Genomic DNA, 16487 nt, shown 5'->3' with positions numbered 1-16487 from the left:
CACCCACATCTCTGTCCACACTATAAATCAGGGTGGGGAACCTCTGGCCCGCAGCCCAGATCTGGCCCTCAGCTTGATTCATCTGGCATGTGGGGGATACTGTACTGGCTGCCACAGCTGCAACCCAGAGAATAATGCCTGCCTCCCTCCAGCCTCCCACCCCCTGGACTGCTGGGGCCATCCCATTCCAAATGGAGCCTTGGAAATATCTAGACTCAGCTGGGGGTGGGGGGTAGCTCCTGTGGCTCCTTCAGTTGCTATTAAACAGGAAACAGGACACAAAGCCAAGGAGGGAGTTTTCCAAATGAGAAAAGTCAAAATTCAGTGACCTCTTTAGTCATTTCCAAGACTCGACTAACAAAGCACATCACCTACATTTTCTCCTTTAGCCTTCCCAACACTTCTGTGCAAAGAACTCTTGTTTTCTTCTGGAGTGTTGGAAATGGGCTCAGAACTTGCCTAGCCTCACACAACTAGTAGCAGCAAGGCTGGGAATCAAACCCCAGTCTCCTTACGTCAGGGCCTGTGTAACCATTCTGCCCTACTGCCTCCTGGGGAGCTTCCTGAGGCTTGCTTTCATGAATGGAGAGTCATATCTTTTGTCTCTGCAGTGCACGCAATAACCGCGTGGCAGTTCTAGAGTGACTGTAAATTTGACTCCAGTTACTTACTTTAGTGTGAGGACCTCTGCTCTAAAGATTTATAAATACATACATACATACACACATGTACGTAAAAGAACAGTTGAAGAAGGGAAATATGTAACCTGTTTAACAGGCTTCACAGAATTTTTAAAGGCCGTGAATCTCTTCTCAAGTCTAGTGTGCAATGAAATAGAAGACATGCCAAGGGGGGTTTATTACAAAGAAACCTTTTCTATTTGGCTAGATAAGTCATGATTAATGGGGGGTGGGGGACGGGGCAGAGAGAGGGCAATCCCTCTGGCTTTGCTCCTCAAGAGAAGTCTTCAAGTCTTTCCATTGGTATCTCAATGTTCCATTGCACTGTTTTGCACAACTGTTTGTCTCCTAAAAGACTGCATTAGGGTGGCATCTCTGGGCAGGCAAGCTGGAGTCCAGAATTGATGTCCCAATAAAATACATCTCTGGACATTGAGAAAGATGTGAAAATAAAAATATCCAGCAGTTGAATGGTTAAAAACAAAAAGAGACAGGGGGCAAGTTTCCAGAACCCCCGTGTTAGATCATCTGTTAATCTTAAAAAAAAGAAAAAAAAAAGGAAATATAAGCTTCTGCCCGATGTGAAATCTGCAAATACCCATGGACCCACAAATACCCTTTGTTGACACTCCAAGGCAGCAGACAACTGCTTGGGTTTAGGAAAAATCGGGGGGAACTCTAGACTGATCCAGGAAAGAAGAGGCAGCTGCTTGATGATAGAGCCCCAAAGCCCCCCTGCCTCCTGCTTCTCAAGGCCCAAGCGAACAGAGGTATAAAATAAAAGAAAGGGTTGGCCGGGTCCCCGACCCCTCCAACAGGGTGGTCCCTGCATCCAACAGCTGGTAGTAACAGCCCTGGCAATGTGATATTCCAAATGAGTACATCTTGTCCTCCCAAGATCCTTGGAAATCGAAGCTTTGCTATGCTCATTATTGAGAAGGCTCTGGCGCCCTCCAACCCGTTTGTATCTCTTCATCCTCTCACTAAACATTTGTTGTCTGTCAGGCACAGCTGCAGGCTCCTAGAAGCCATGGCCCCCAACCTCTGGGAGATCCCACTGAAAGGGATCAAGGTGAGTGGTATCTTGAAGGGCACTGTGATTTTAGTCGTAGAAGCAAGTTGATCCTGCAAAACTAACTACGGAAAAACCACACTTTTACTATAAGAACCTGCTTGCATCTTTCACTGTGTGGCACTCTGGAAGCCAGTAACTCAGAGGAGCCTGATTTTACCCAGAGAGAAGCAAGTAAAAGCTGCAAAAGTCTAAGGAAGTAAATCAAAATAACACTGCATCTTGCAGCCTGGTGACCTACTTCCTGAATTGGATGTTGGAATGGCCTTCCCACAGAACAGCCAATTGTGATGTGTTAGTATTTTCATGCAGTGCAGCCCTCTAGCATGGAGGCGCTGCCCCACTCCTTCCCAAGGAAATTCCACCGCAGGCAGTGTTATGATTAGTGGACTAATAACACTTGTCATTGGAACACTCCAGACAAAGCTGCAGTGTGGACTGGCCTCCAAGGCCTTTAATCACCTATTTCATCATTTCGACACTGGAGCCCTGGCGATGGGGATGGGCTTGTGGATCCCAATAATTAACCAGAGGGACAGCTGCTTGCCTGCCTGGGGATCTCCCTTCTTTCCATTCATATTCCCAAGCCGATCCGGGGTGTGAACTGGTATGGCTACCATGTCCAGTACTGGATGGCAGTTAGAGAAGGAGATGCTGCAGGCTAATTCTGAAGCAAGCTGCCTCCCCATTTGCCCTTCACACTCACACCCACAGTCATTTTCCTTGTGATTAGCTTGCTGGGGTTCTGGACAGGGGCCAGGAAGAGGCCAGGAAGTGTGTGTGCGCTAATGTGCCCACCACCTGATTAGAAACACCGCCAGTTCCCAACACTATAATGTTTTTTTTTTTTTATCCTTCCCCTGGCATCGCCTGGGAGGGAAGATGTGCAACTCTAGTCACACCAAGGCCTCTAAAAAAGCTAGTTGGGTCTAGGGGAAATCAGGCAGGGGGCTGAATAGAGCCTATTCCTTCTTTCTGGTCCCTTTTGGTTGGGCATTGAATCAGAGTTAGGTGAAGGCAGATGCTCACAGTCTTAGGTTGAACTGGTTTAGAAGTGAGCATTATAAAAAGAGGCTGTGGATTACAAAGTAGGGGAGAGCAAGGCTGAGAGAATCATAGAGGGAGGAAAAGTATCTTCAGGAACTTACTGATTTCTCAGAACTGCTGGTTAACCTCAGACCAGTGGACTTGACCTCTGTTCTTAACCCTGAGAGCCACCAGGGTTTCTTGGCCACATCTTCGAGGGAAGATATAAACACACGAAGGGAAAACTAAGTTGAGGGGGGAGAGTAGTGAGAACAAGACAGAGAGAGTGAGAAAAAAAAATCCCTAAAAGGAAAAAGGTCAATTATTGTTGGAAGGTAGCATGCTTAACAGCAACTTCTGCAGGCTCTTAGCAGAAGCACTACAGTCTGGGGTGCCTGCAACTGGCTTTCCCAGCAGTTCTCTAAAAAACAAGACACAAGACAGACAACTGACGGCAATTTTTTTCCCACAGATGCTGTGCGCATTCTCCAAGGTGCCTCCAAGGGACCTGGCATAAATACACTTGCGAGATGGCTGCCTCCAAACAAGCTGAGCAAATCACAGGTTTCAAGTCCCCCTGGAGCGAGGTGCGGGGCAAGAAGAAATGTTTCTGCACTCTCTCCCACCCTCACTGAAAAGTACAAACTGTTCGGGTGACCAGACAGCTCATGGAGCAAAGGCTCAAACGTTCTCTGGGAAAGTTCCACCACAATCCCTTTCCCACTGACCTTTCCAAAATTCATTTGGCTTTGTTTTGGACTCCACGAGTTATGAAAGTTAACTTCCAGTGGAGTTAGAGATGAGGCATTCCCGATGTGGGATTTAGAACTCTGTTAATTTCTACCAAAGTGCCAGAGTATAGTTTGGGGGCTGTTTCTCCCTCATATTTAGACAATGACGCAAAATCTGTTGATTTGTTTAGACACAATTGTCCCTCAGCAGGACAGATGGTATTCAACAGAATGGAATAATTAGGAGATTTAAAAGAAATCATTATGTGAGAAAATATGGTTGGAGTCAAACATGCCTAGTAATCTATATGAAGAATTAATGCTTAAAATACACTTAAAATTGTCGTTGTAGATAGATTCAGTTGCCTTGGTATCTATCCTGAGGTAAAACAACTCTTCATCCACAAGAGATGTTTCATATTGTGCTGTGGAACACAAACATGATTTTTTAAGAATCGTGGGAATGGTGACATGAAACATTGAGTTCATTTTCATCTCTTCCTGGGGAAACTGAAGTTCCTGATGAAACAACTTTATGAAGCAGTAGTTTAATTACACTATATAGCATCTTAAAAAATAACCTGGCAGGGTTGAGGGGAGCTATCTTTTAAAATTGGTTTTCATTTGACTAGGAGCTGCTTTTTTTTTTGCATGGGCAGACACCAGGAATCGAACCCGGGTCTTCTGGCATGGAAGGTGAGAACTCTGCCTGCTAAGCCACTGTGGTCTGCCCAGCTTTTGGCTTTTCTTAGCCCAGGATACAAAAGATGAGACTCTTTTCTGAAATGGAAACTTCTTTAAATGAAAGCTTCATACATATGCTCTTAGCTAGGCACACATCACTACTCTGCCCACAAAAATGAAGAAGAGAGAATCTGCTCAAGACACTTGATCCTGAGCCAGCTGATTCCTGGAGCAAACAAGAGATCCAAATGCAGGCAGGAAGCCGATTAACTCCAGCTAACACTCTTGGTCACACGATTTGCTTCTTGCCTTTCCCAATGGCCACCACCACCACTAAGCTCTCTTTCCCTTTTGTGATTTGACAAAGACAGTGCAGCATGATTTTGATCCTCCACCTTGACGGGACACTCAAGCCAGAATGACAGTCTTGGGCTGGGGAAAACAATGGACTTTGAATTAAGTGTATTTGGAATCATTTAATATTTATTTAAATGAGGCATCTAGTTTTGACCTCAAAGGTTCATCCTAACTGTAAAAGTCTATAATTATTTAGGGCAGTGCAGCGGTGGCTCAGTGGCAGAATTCTTGCCTACCGCCAGAGACCTGGGCTCGATTCCCAGAGCCTGCTCATGCCAAAAAAAAAAAAAAAAAAAAAAAAGAGCCATAACTATTTAGCATTACCTACTAAAGCTGAACATACACCTTAGGACACAGCAATTCTACTCTTTACTATGCCCAATAGAAATGCAGGCACATGTGCTCTAGAAATATTCATAATATTAGTCCAACATTGAAAACCCAAATGTCCACCAAAAGAATAATGGATAAATTTTGATAGAGCCACTCAGTGGAATACTATACAGCAATGAGAATGAATGATCTACAGCTATAAGCAATCATGTAGATAAGTCCCATAAGCATGATGCTGGCAAAAGAAGCTACCCATGAAAGAGCACATCAAATATGGTTCCATTTTATATAAAATTCAAATGCAGACGAAGATAATCTATGATCAGTAGATTTGATGGGGGAGTGGCTAGGAGGAGGCTTGAGGTGGTGTAGTGGGTTGAATGGTGGCCCCCAGAAAGATATATCCATGTCCTGGAACCTGTGAATGTGAACTTATTTGGAAAAAGGGTCCTCGCAGATGTAATTAAATTAAGCATCTTGAGATGAAATCATCCTGGATTATCTAGGTAGGCCCTAAATCCAATGAGAAGTATCCTTATAAGAGACACACAGAGCTGAGGCATAAAGAGGAGAAGGCCACATGAAGATGGAGACAGAAATTGAATTTATGTAGCCATAAAACAAGAGATGCCTGGAGCCACCAGAACCTGGAAGAGGCAAGGAAGGATTCTGCTCTAGAGACATTGGAGGGGGTGTGGCTCTGCCAACAAATTGATTTCAAACTTCTGACCTCCAGAACTGTGAGAGAATAAATCTCTGTTGTTTTAAGCCACCACGTTTGTGGTGATTTGTTATGGCAGAGGTAGGAAATGTATGAGGTTGGGGAGTGTTCTGTTTCTTAATGTGGGTACTGGCTACATGGCTATGTTCATCTTGTAAAAATTCATCAAGCTGTACTCTCATGATTTGGGCACTTTTTAATATGTATATTACACTTCAGTTTTTAAAATCTAGGCTTCTATAATCTAGTTTCCAATTAACCACCATTTTGAGTAAATGGAGGCTGGCTTTATGAGGCTTTATGTTTATGTTTAAGCTGTGTTTCATAACAGGAAGCCCTTTTCACCAAATCAAAAGTGTATACCTCCAACAGATGTATAATCACTGTCTTTCCCTCCACTGAAGTATGGTGAGGGGAGCTTTGTAAGAAAAAAATGTCAGAAACAACGAGCAGACATGATTTTTTCATGTTTTTCTTTTTAATGAAGTAGGTATCAGGGTAGTTAAGTCGGCAACAAATCTCCGGGGCAGGAACTATCCGGAAGTTTTGGGTAATGACTAGACATACTCAATTATGGAGGACTAACAGAGCGACTTATACCCCTTTTTTCCTTCTCAAAGTGGAATAGTTATGAATTTTTTTGTGATAAACACCAGTAATAATAATAATAAGCCAGACCCTGACCCAATTTATCTGGTAACTTTGCAGTGAGTGGGAGAAGCACTGAATACAGTTTATGTGTTACTAAGAATGAGTTTCAAAGATGGTTTCCTCAATCTTGGAAAAAAGAACACACTTGGCAGCCTTCAAATAACAAACCAGTGGAGGTTTCAGATTTATTCCAAAAGAATGAGATGCCTCAAAAATGAGCATGTCTCCCATTTTCCACTCTTTCCAACCCCAGGCAGATGATTTTGAACTTGCACTCTGCTCATACTGGTTTCGAAGAAGTCAGTACTCGCCAGAACTGTGGACTCAAGGTGAAAGCCAAGTGCAGATGCAAGTGGCTGTGGAGTGCAGGCCCAAATTCCCTTAGCAGGGATTACTGAGAAACAAAGCTGGCAGGGGGGAGGTTTCAAATAGTCACAGGTGCAGAGAGGCACAGGACTGAAGGATGGGGGAGTGGGAAAGGACTTTTTTCCACCCTCCCATAAGTCATTTCTCATGCATGTCTTCTTAAAAGAGGCCATTTGTTGTTTGTATCCAATTTTTGAACTTGACAGTGGGCAGATAGGACAAATCGTTGCCTCCCATGATGAAAGTGACCTTCTCCCTTTGGCCCTGCCCTGGCTGCATTGTCTGGGGCATGGAGTCAGAAGAAAAGACAATGGTTTACAGGGTTCTTCTCCTTTCAACTATGAGAGAGGTTTTGAAGTCTGAAGCAGGACTAAGCAAAATTTTGGCAATGACTGGCTACTGCCTTCCATAAGGGGCTTAATTAGGTTAAAACTGATGACCCTTCTGAGTCCCCTCCTATACTGGAATCTTCAAATGTGTGTGTGTTTCCTTCTGCCTTTCCCCTTTTAGAGTATAAACTACAAAGACAAGGTCTGGGCCTTGGATTTCTGTTGTCACCTTCGAGCTGTTGTCATCTACATGCAGCTGGCAATGTTAAAAAAAAAAAGTGAAGACAGAAGTGAGATGATACATGTTCCACATAAAGCCACTATGGGATGACCACCATGGTAACTTCTTCATCAAGAAGGAAAACATCCAAAGATTGTTTGAGAGAGTAAAATGTGAAATTAAGGGGCAAAGAAAAGAAAATTCTCACCTAGAAGCTATGAAAAGAAAGGCAAGGCTTGTGAGACCAGATAATAACTAACTGATTTGAAAAGAAGTCAGAAGCATTTGGTAATGCAAAAATTCTGAACCTGAAACCTTGATTCTAACATATAGTGCATGTTTTTCTCTAATTTAGGTTTGTCTGTATGGTATTCTGGCCAAATGTTCTAACTGAAGGCCCTTGAGGAAAGACTGAACATGAGACAATAGTTCATAATTCAATTCCATCAGCATTCACTGAATGCTTACTATGTGCTTGACATTCTGTTTGGTGCTGTGGGAAATATGTAGGAAGCAGAAAACAGTCAGTACCCGCAAAAAGTTGGACATTTTGCAGGGAAAGAGAGAATGTCCAAACATAAAACAATTCAAACAATTTAATTTGAAAACAGAGATACAATAAAGAACCAAAAGAAACTTAATTTGGTGCCAAGATGTACAATTCAGGCAAGAATGGAGCAATACAACATCGCAAAACTGCTGAACACAATACAGATAGGTCTATGGGATACAAATCAGGTGGACTTCTAGGATGCAGAAACAGTTTCAATTTCTCCCTCTGAAACCGACATTAACCAAAAAAAAAAAAAAAAATCCAACTATGGGTGCTAAAAAGACCCAATCACAAAATCAGCCAGAGACTGAGAATGGTTCCGAAAATCTCCATCATTAAGGCATCAGTTGAAAAGGTCAACAAATACAAAATCAGTTCTTGTCTTGATGTGGTTAACAAGAGTTTTTGGTAAATGAGCGTGACTACTGAAAAAATTGGGATTGTAAGAAAACTGCTAGTAAGTATACAGCACTGCCAAGTTCTTTGGGCCATCAGAAAGGTATAAAAACAATATTTTATTATATATATTTATTATATATAATAAATATATATAATTTTTTCTTCTCACATGGGCAGGCACCAGGAATCAAACCTGGGTCTCCAGCATGGCAGGCAAGAACTCTGCCTGCTAAGCCACTGTGGCCCACCCCAGAAAGGTATATTTTGAGTAGAAACAGAGGAAACGCCTCAGGCGCTATTCTTCTCCATCCTCCCTTGATTATGATTCCTTAAAGAATAGTAGTTACTCTAGATTTATTACCCATATAGCCCACTTATTACCCATATGACCTTGGGGATTTACTTAACTTCTCCGAGCCTCAGTTTCCTCATTTGTAAAATGGGAACTATAATAACAATGCCTACTCCTACTGGATTGTGGTAAGGATTCAATTAGGTAATACATGTGGAGTACTTAGGGCAGGGTCAGCCATATAGCTGGAGCTCACTAACAGTTTGCTATTGTTTTTTATTTTTTAAATCATAATAACATACTAATTGCCACCAGAGGCTAGATAAATGAGTAGTTAAGAGTTGGGGCACTGGACTTGGATAGATCAGAGCCTAAATCCTGTGCTCTGTTATTTACTAGCTGTGTGAACTTGAGAAAATTAAGCTAATTATTATCGTTTTGGGGAGGTTTTATTTTGCTGTTGTTGCTATTATTATCACCAACTTAGTTTCTTAGGAAAAAGATACTAGGAAAGGAAGTTAGAGGACACAGGTATTCCAGGCACTAGAAAGGCATACCTTCAATTGTCAAAGAATAGACTGGTGTTCTGGATATGGTCTCCTGTAAGTGCAGTTAGCGTGTTATCAGTCTCCCAGGGCCCAGTCACTGCTGAGTGATCTGGGAGTTCCTGTCTTAGTGACCAGCCAGCCTGTCTCATCACCATCTACCCCTCCAAAATCAGAAAGCTACTGGCTCACAAAACTGAAAGTCCAGAGATAGGTGGGCTACAGGCTCAACATAATATGGTAGCCCCAGCTCCTTTTCCCTTCTTGTCTCTTTGTCCTGACCTTCTCCTTGAGTTTGCTTCATCCTCACACTTGTATGAAATGTCTGCAGCAGTTTCAGACTTTATATGCATGTATGAAAACATATGGAGGCAGAGTGACCTCTTTCTTAACAGACTTTCCCTCATCTCTCTTTGCCATGAACTGGGTCACATGCCCATTCCCAAACTAATCCTCGTAGCCAGGTATGTCTGAGACAATCATTGGCCAGGGGCATGGCACTACCAAGATTGGCTTGGACCAATTAGACTCTATACACTGGAGCTGGAAGCAATCCCCAAAACTATACTTTTTCTATACAATGTCACAGATGCTTGGTGGGGACTCAAACCAAAATGGCCACCATCTTAAGTGTAGGGTACTTATGCTCCTTAATGCTGGGGATAATGAAAAATAACCCTACCACGAATAAGTGGCCACTCCCTGAAAGCCAGCTGAGGCTTAGGTCTACACCAGTGACCTCTTTGAAACTATAATCATTTCCGGAGAAACAGGAACGTCACTGCCTGGAAAAACAGGGTACTTTTCTAAAATGGGCTTTCCCTTCTGGCCAGACTCCTTGGTCCATAACTGTAGTTGATAGGATCTTTGGGAGAGGTTTCCTTGGCCTTTTGTTTGAATGCTGTGCCCCCTTTATGATGCTATACATGAAGAGGAAACCAGCCCTTTCCAGCTATGTCAGGACCCTGATTAATAATGCCTCAGTAGCAAACACTACTCAAACCACAGTAAGCCTGGTTCCTTCCTTTCCCAGAAGGAAGCTAATATGTTCTCCCTTTGTTTGAAGGTGCTAGGTTAAAAAACTAGCTTTGGTTTCACAGGGAGGTTAGAAGCCTCTAAAATATCTTCCCTTCCCCACCCCTCTACTGTTTTTTGTTGATTTTTAAATGAATCAGCCTGAGACACTAAAGCTTCATAAAAACCAAGATTGAGGGTTCCACACATTGACCACGGACAATGCTGGAATACTTGTGGAGCTCAGTGTGACACCCTGTTCTAGAGGGTATACAACCATAGGCCTGTGGCTTAGGCTATCACTGGCTTCCTCCCTGACCCTGTTTTAATTTTTCAAAACTCCCATCTCTCTTGCAGAATGTTTTCGGTTCTTTGTCTGACCTCTGCTTTGTCTCCCTGGGCAGGTGGCCTTGTTTTCCCTCAGCTGGCCAGGCTGGCAGGCTGCCTAATTGTCCCAAGAGACAGGAAGGCACCCTCTACATCTTTCAGTTTTGGGTCCATTTTTTACTGACTTTCTGGAGTTAACATCAAGGACTTTAAAAACATCTTGGTAAATGCAGATGTAGAGGCTAGATAGGATTGTGGTCACCTTGGCCCTCATTCTTCTTGCTGCTCACAGAGTAGGAAAATTCAGTGCTGTTTTTGGATTTGACCCAATACCTTTTCTGTCCGGGAAGCCAATAATTCACTCTCCAAGTGACTTGTTTGGCTCCACTAGCTATATCACATATCGTATATTATAGATGATATAGCACAGTCACTGGCAAGGCTAACTAATGCCCAAACTCCACCTTAGATCCCAACATCAAGACTGCCAGAAGTAACCAGACATTAACATTAGTGAGGCTTGGTGGCCTGTTAAACCAATCTGTAATATTCAAAGTGAAAGGGTGGAAGTGAATAAACTTCCAAATTTCTTGGATTAGTATCAGTATAATTCCTTTTGGACTGTAAATACTTTGAAAGATCATATTTTCTACATTACTGGGAATTTGTTTTTCAAATCAAGTGAAACTTGTGTATGGAATATTGTGCTCGATATTCAAGGGACTATAAGGATTTTAGTGAGGGATACATGCCATATCATTTGGGAAAATTATAAACCTAAGATAGTATATACTAAGTCACAGGAATGGTAGAGAGGAGGCTGTAAGTGCAAGAGAAGCACAGAGGAATTTATACATAGTTGAAGTATAACACATTAAATTCTTTTCTGAGTATTGCCCTTGGGCCTTATCATATAGGACAATGACATACTCTGGGAGAGGTGAAGTGGAACACCACTGACCACCTAGAGTTAAATGAAACCTCTCATTAACCCATTGCCAATCTGCACTGAGTGGCCTGTTCACTTGCTTGCTTCCTGTGGTTAAGGTTGGCCTGTCCAGGAGGCCAAAAGAGCATTTGTCCAGTGGTTTGTCTGGCAGCTTGCATTCTAGTGGGAAAAAAAGATAATGTGGAGAGGAAGTGGGGACAGTGGGGACCTAACCTCCTTGGGAAACACCCTGCTATATTTTGAGTTGCCTGGTCACCAAGCTTAACGATTTTAAAAGAAGACATGATTTTGTTCAGTGGCCTATAATGAAGTTTGCACTCTGTCAGGAAAGAGAAGATAAATATCTGTGAGAGTGGGGAAATAGTAGGAACCTCCTTGGGAAATTCTCCTCTGGTTACTCAGTTTATTGATTTTTAAAAGAAAAATTATGGAATCAAGAAGAGAACTCTGGCCTGTAAGACAGGAAACTTGCTATGGGATGGGCCCATGAGCAGATGTAGGGAGAACAGTCCCTCGGAACCCAAAAGGGACATTTATAATGATAATGACAAAAAATTTACATTTTATACCACTTTATACTTTTCAAAGCAGTTTCACATTAATTTCCACAAAATCATGGAATCTGAAGAGTTGGAAAGAACTTCCAAAATTATCCAGTATAGTCTCTCGCCCTGGGCAAGACTCTTACCTACAACATCCCTTTTGTTTAATTTTCAAAGAAGCTCTAAGGGAGTCAGTTTAGCAGGTAGCACTATCTCCATTTTGTGGAAAAACAAACTGAAACCTTAGAGAGGTTAAGGCTGAGATCCAGTCATTGAGGGCCTTAGATATCCTAGTCCAGGGTTCTTTCCATGTTAGTACTCTTCTCTTTAAGGAAATATTCCAGTCACACTTCTGATCCTGACCATGTAATTTAGTTCTTCATTATTCTTGAATCTAGAAGCTTCAGATCTGTACCCCAACTAGAGTACAAGATTTGGGGGCACTGGATTCATATCTTATACTGCTTTTGAATTTCCTGTCTTCTCACCACCAATGAGAGATATTTGGAGTCAAGAGAGGTCTTGGGAGATATTTAACAAATGTCTGAATAAATGAACTGAAATTCTAAAATGTCCTTATATGTGAGAGGAATACCAGGTTCTACTTTTGGTGATTTTATCTTCATCTTTAGAATCTTAATTTGGTTGTAGCTACTGGGGTTACTCAATCAGGTTGAATTAACCTAGTTTTAGGGATTAAAATAGGGGGAATATCTTGATATCTTATAGCATATCACCTTTCTTGATGGATGAAACAAATGGCAAGTCAATCACCTAGGTCTGATATTGGCAAGTTGAAAATTAAACATCTATTTTATTTCTCTTTAAAGCCCTGGCTGGAACTATATAGGATAGAGGAGAAGTCATGTTGCCCTTTTTGGCCTTTGGAAAACAGAAAGTGAAATTTTTGTGCTCTTTCTAAATCTCCATGTTAGAGGAAGAGTTCTAATCAGGGTTGCTCATCATGGGCTTTGACATAATCCATTCTCTTCCAAGAGTATTAGGCAGCATTGAAAACAAGAACCAAATACTCACATGGACGTAGGCACATGATTGCCTAGTTAGCCAAAGTATGTATTTTTATCCCTGAAATTAAACTTTTGACCTTGGTGAGATAGTTCTATGAAGAAATCAAGATTTTAAATTGTCGCCTATAATACCTGGACTTTAAAGTCTCTTCAATTCATAATTCTTTTGATGTTGTTGACACACAGATAAACCCTAGCTGATTAGTTTCCATTCCTATCTGCTTGTTTCTTTAATTTTTCCCCATTCCCACAAGTAGGCTCTATATTGCAATAAGTATCTCCTGCCCCTGGCCTCCAGTGGCATCTTGAAAGGGTGTTAGTTAAATAGCAATGGGTTTCCACAGTGGTATAAGGAAGTCCCACCCCCACCAGAAATGGGTTAAATAGCTGCCCCAAAGCTCTCCAGCACTGGGAATGAGCAGAGGATAAGCGACAGAATCTGGCAGATCACTCTAACCAAACACCACCAAACACCACATGGCATGATGGGGCCCAACCAGTCTGGTGAGATTCTTTCAAATAGATTTTATAACATCAAGGCTTAAATTCTCTAGAAATAACAATGGAATTTATTAGGAAATATTTAAGGTATAGTAACATACCTGCTGAGACACACATAAGCATAGCTTTCTACACTGAAACTGCATAATGATCTTTTCCAGATTCTTCCAGTTTGTTTCCTATTTCAAAAAGAATATTATTTCCCAGAGTGATTTGAACAGTGAATAAAGAAGTATTTGCAAACTCTCCTTGGGGAAATGGGAAGAAAGGGGGAAAATTCAACTTCCCCATTTGGAGAATTCCTGATATTCTCGCAAGCAGTGGGGACAACCAAATCAATAGGCCGAGCCCTCGATCTTGGGGTTCGCCCTTATGAAACTTATCCCTGCAAAGGTCAGGCTACGCCTACTTAAAATTAGGCCTAAGAGTCACCCCCAGAGAACCTCTTTTGTTGTTCAGATATGGCCTCTCACTCTAAGCCAATTTAGCATGTGAACTCACTGCTTTCCCTGCTACATGGGACACGACTCCCAAGGGTGTAAATCTCCCTGGCAACGTGGGACAGAAAGCCTGTGATAAGCCAGTGTGGTAGTTAGGTTCAGGTGTCAACTTGGCTAGGTGAAGGTGGCTAGTTCTATTGCTATGGACATGAGCCAATGGCATGTGAACCTCATCTGTTGCTGATTACATCTGTAGCCAGCTAGGAGGTGTGCCTGCTGCAATGAATGATGTTTGATTTAATTGGGTAGATGCTTAAATGAGAGAGCTCAATATAGCACAGCCCAAGCAGCTCAGTATACCTCATCTCAGCACTCACAGCTCAGCCCAGGCCTTTGGAGATGCAGAAAGGAATCACCCGGGGAAAGTTGTTGGAACCCAGAGGCCTGGAGAGAAGGCCAGCAGAGATCGTCTCATGCCTTCCCATGTAAGAAAGAACCTCAGATGAAAGTTAGCTGCCTTTCCTCTGAAGAACTATACGTCAACTAAATAAATCCCCTCTTATTGAAAGCCAATCCATTACTGGTGTGTTGCATTCTAGCAGGTAGCAAACTAGAACAGCCAGGAACCGGCATCAAGAGATCAAGAGCGTCCTTGACCAAAAGAGAGAAGAGATAAATGAGACAAATTAAAGTTTCAGTGGCTGAGAGATTTCAAACAGAGTCAAGAGGTTATCCTGGAGTTTATTCTTATATAGAGATATCCCTTTTCAGGTTATGGTGTATTGGAGTAGCTAGAGGGAAGTACCTAAAACTTTTGAGCTGTTCCAGTAGCCTAGATTCTTGAAGACAATTGTATAAAGATATAACATTTACAATGTGACTGTGTGATTGTGAGAACCTTGAGTCTGATGCTACTTATATCCAGGATATGGACAGATGAGTAAAAAATATGGATATAAATAAATAAATAAATAATAGGGGGGACAAAGGGTAAAATAAATTAGGTAGATGGAAACACTAGTGGTCAATGAGAGGAAGGGGTGAGGGGTATGGTATGTATGAGTTTTTTCTTTTTATTTCTTTTGCTGGAGTGATGCAAATGTCAAAAAATGATCATTGTGATGAATATACAACTATGTGGTGATATTGTGAGCCATGGATTGTACACCATGTATGGAATGCTTTTATGTCAAGAATATATGTTTGAATTATGTTAAAACACTGAATGAAGCTGAATGTGAGAATGATAGAAGGAGGAGGGCTGGGGGACAAATGAAATCAGAAAGAAAGATAGACAATAAAGACTGAGATGGTATAATCTAGGAATGCCTAGAGTGTATACTGATAGTGACTAAATGTACAAATTTAAAAAATGTTTTTGCATGGGGAAGAACAAAGGAATGTCATTACTGCAGAGTGTTGAAAATAATAATTAATATTTTAAAATTTCAACTTATGTGTGAGACTAAAGCAAAAAATGTTTATTTGGTACAAAATTTATATTTTGACTAGTGCATTTCCTAATATAACTTATGTAGACAGCTTAATTGAATACCATAAGTACATGGAACCTTGAGTAGGGCATGAGATTTTGTTGGTTTGTCCAGAGTGATGCCCCAATAAATCGCAGAATGATTTGAACACGTGAATAAAAAAGTATTTGCAAAGTCCCCTTTGGGGAATGGTGAGAAAGGGGGAAAATTCAACTTCCCCAAGTTGAATTCTTGATATTCTCACAAGTAGTGCGGACAACCAAAGCTATAGGCCGAGCCCCCAATCTTGGGGTTTGTTCATATGAAACTTAACCCCACAAAGGATAGGTCAAACCTACTTAAAATTAGGCCTTAGAGTCACCCCCAAGAGAACCTCTTTTGTTGCTCAGTTGTGGCCTCTCTCTCCAGCCAACACAACTAGCAAACTCACCGCCATTCCCCTGTCTACATGGGACATGATTCCCAGGGGTGTGGACCTTCCTGGCAGCGTGGGACAGAAATCCTAGCATGAGCTGAGACTCAGCATCAAGGGATTGAGAAAACCTTCTCGACCAAAAGTGGGAAGAGTGAAATGAGACAAAATAAAGTGTCAATGGCTTAGAGATTCCAAACAGAGTCAAGAGGTTATCCTGGAGGTTATTCTTACACATTAAATAGATATCACCTTGTTAGTCAAGATGTAATGGAGAGGCTAGAGGGAATTGCCTGATAATGTAGAGCTGTGCTCTAGTAGCCATGTTTCTTGAAGATGATTGTATAATGACATAGCTTTCACAATGTGACTGTGTGGCTGTGAAAATCAACAGACGAGGAAAACGTGGAATAAAAATAAATAATAGGGGAACAAATGTTAAAATAAATTAGATTGAAATGCTAGTGATCAATGAAAGGGAGGGGTAAGGGGTATGGTATGTATGAATTTTTTTGTTTTCTTTTTATTTCTTTTTCTGAATAGATGCAAATGTTCCAAGAAATGATCATGATGATGAATATGCAACTATGTGATGATATTGTGAATTACTGATTATATATGTGGAACGGAATGATGAAAAATTAAGAATGCTTGCGTTTGTTTGGTGTTATAGTTTTTTAAAGAATAAAAAAATTAATAAAAAAGAATATATGTTTGTATGTTAAGATTTTACAATAATAATATTTTTTAAAAAAGAAAATTATATGGAATTGCACACATTTGGCCCAAGGCAAATTTGATCCAGGTAGAGACTTGTAGACT

General features: G+C 41.4%; 1 protein-coding gene across 1 annotated transcript in view; it reads right to left on the bottom strand.

Annotated features, from left to right (window-relative positions):
* PLAC1 (placenta enriched 1) overlaps positions 1-16487 on the bottom strand; it is a 231529-nt gene that overhangs the window by 201296 nt on the left and 13746 nt on the right. The window lies entirely within an intron of this gene.

The sequence above is a fragment of the Tamandua tetradactyla genome, chromosome X, assembly GCF_023851605.1.
Source record: "Tamandua tetradactyla isolate mTamTet1 chromosome X, mTamTet1.pri, whole genome shotgun sequence".
Taxonomy (NCBI): Eukaryota; Metazoa; Chordata; class Mammalia; order Pilosa; family Myrmecophagidae; genus Tamandua; species Tamandua tetradactyla.
This window is presented reverse-complemented; position numbering and strand designations above follow the sequence as displayed.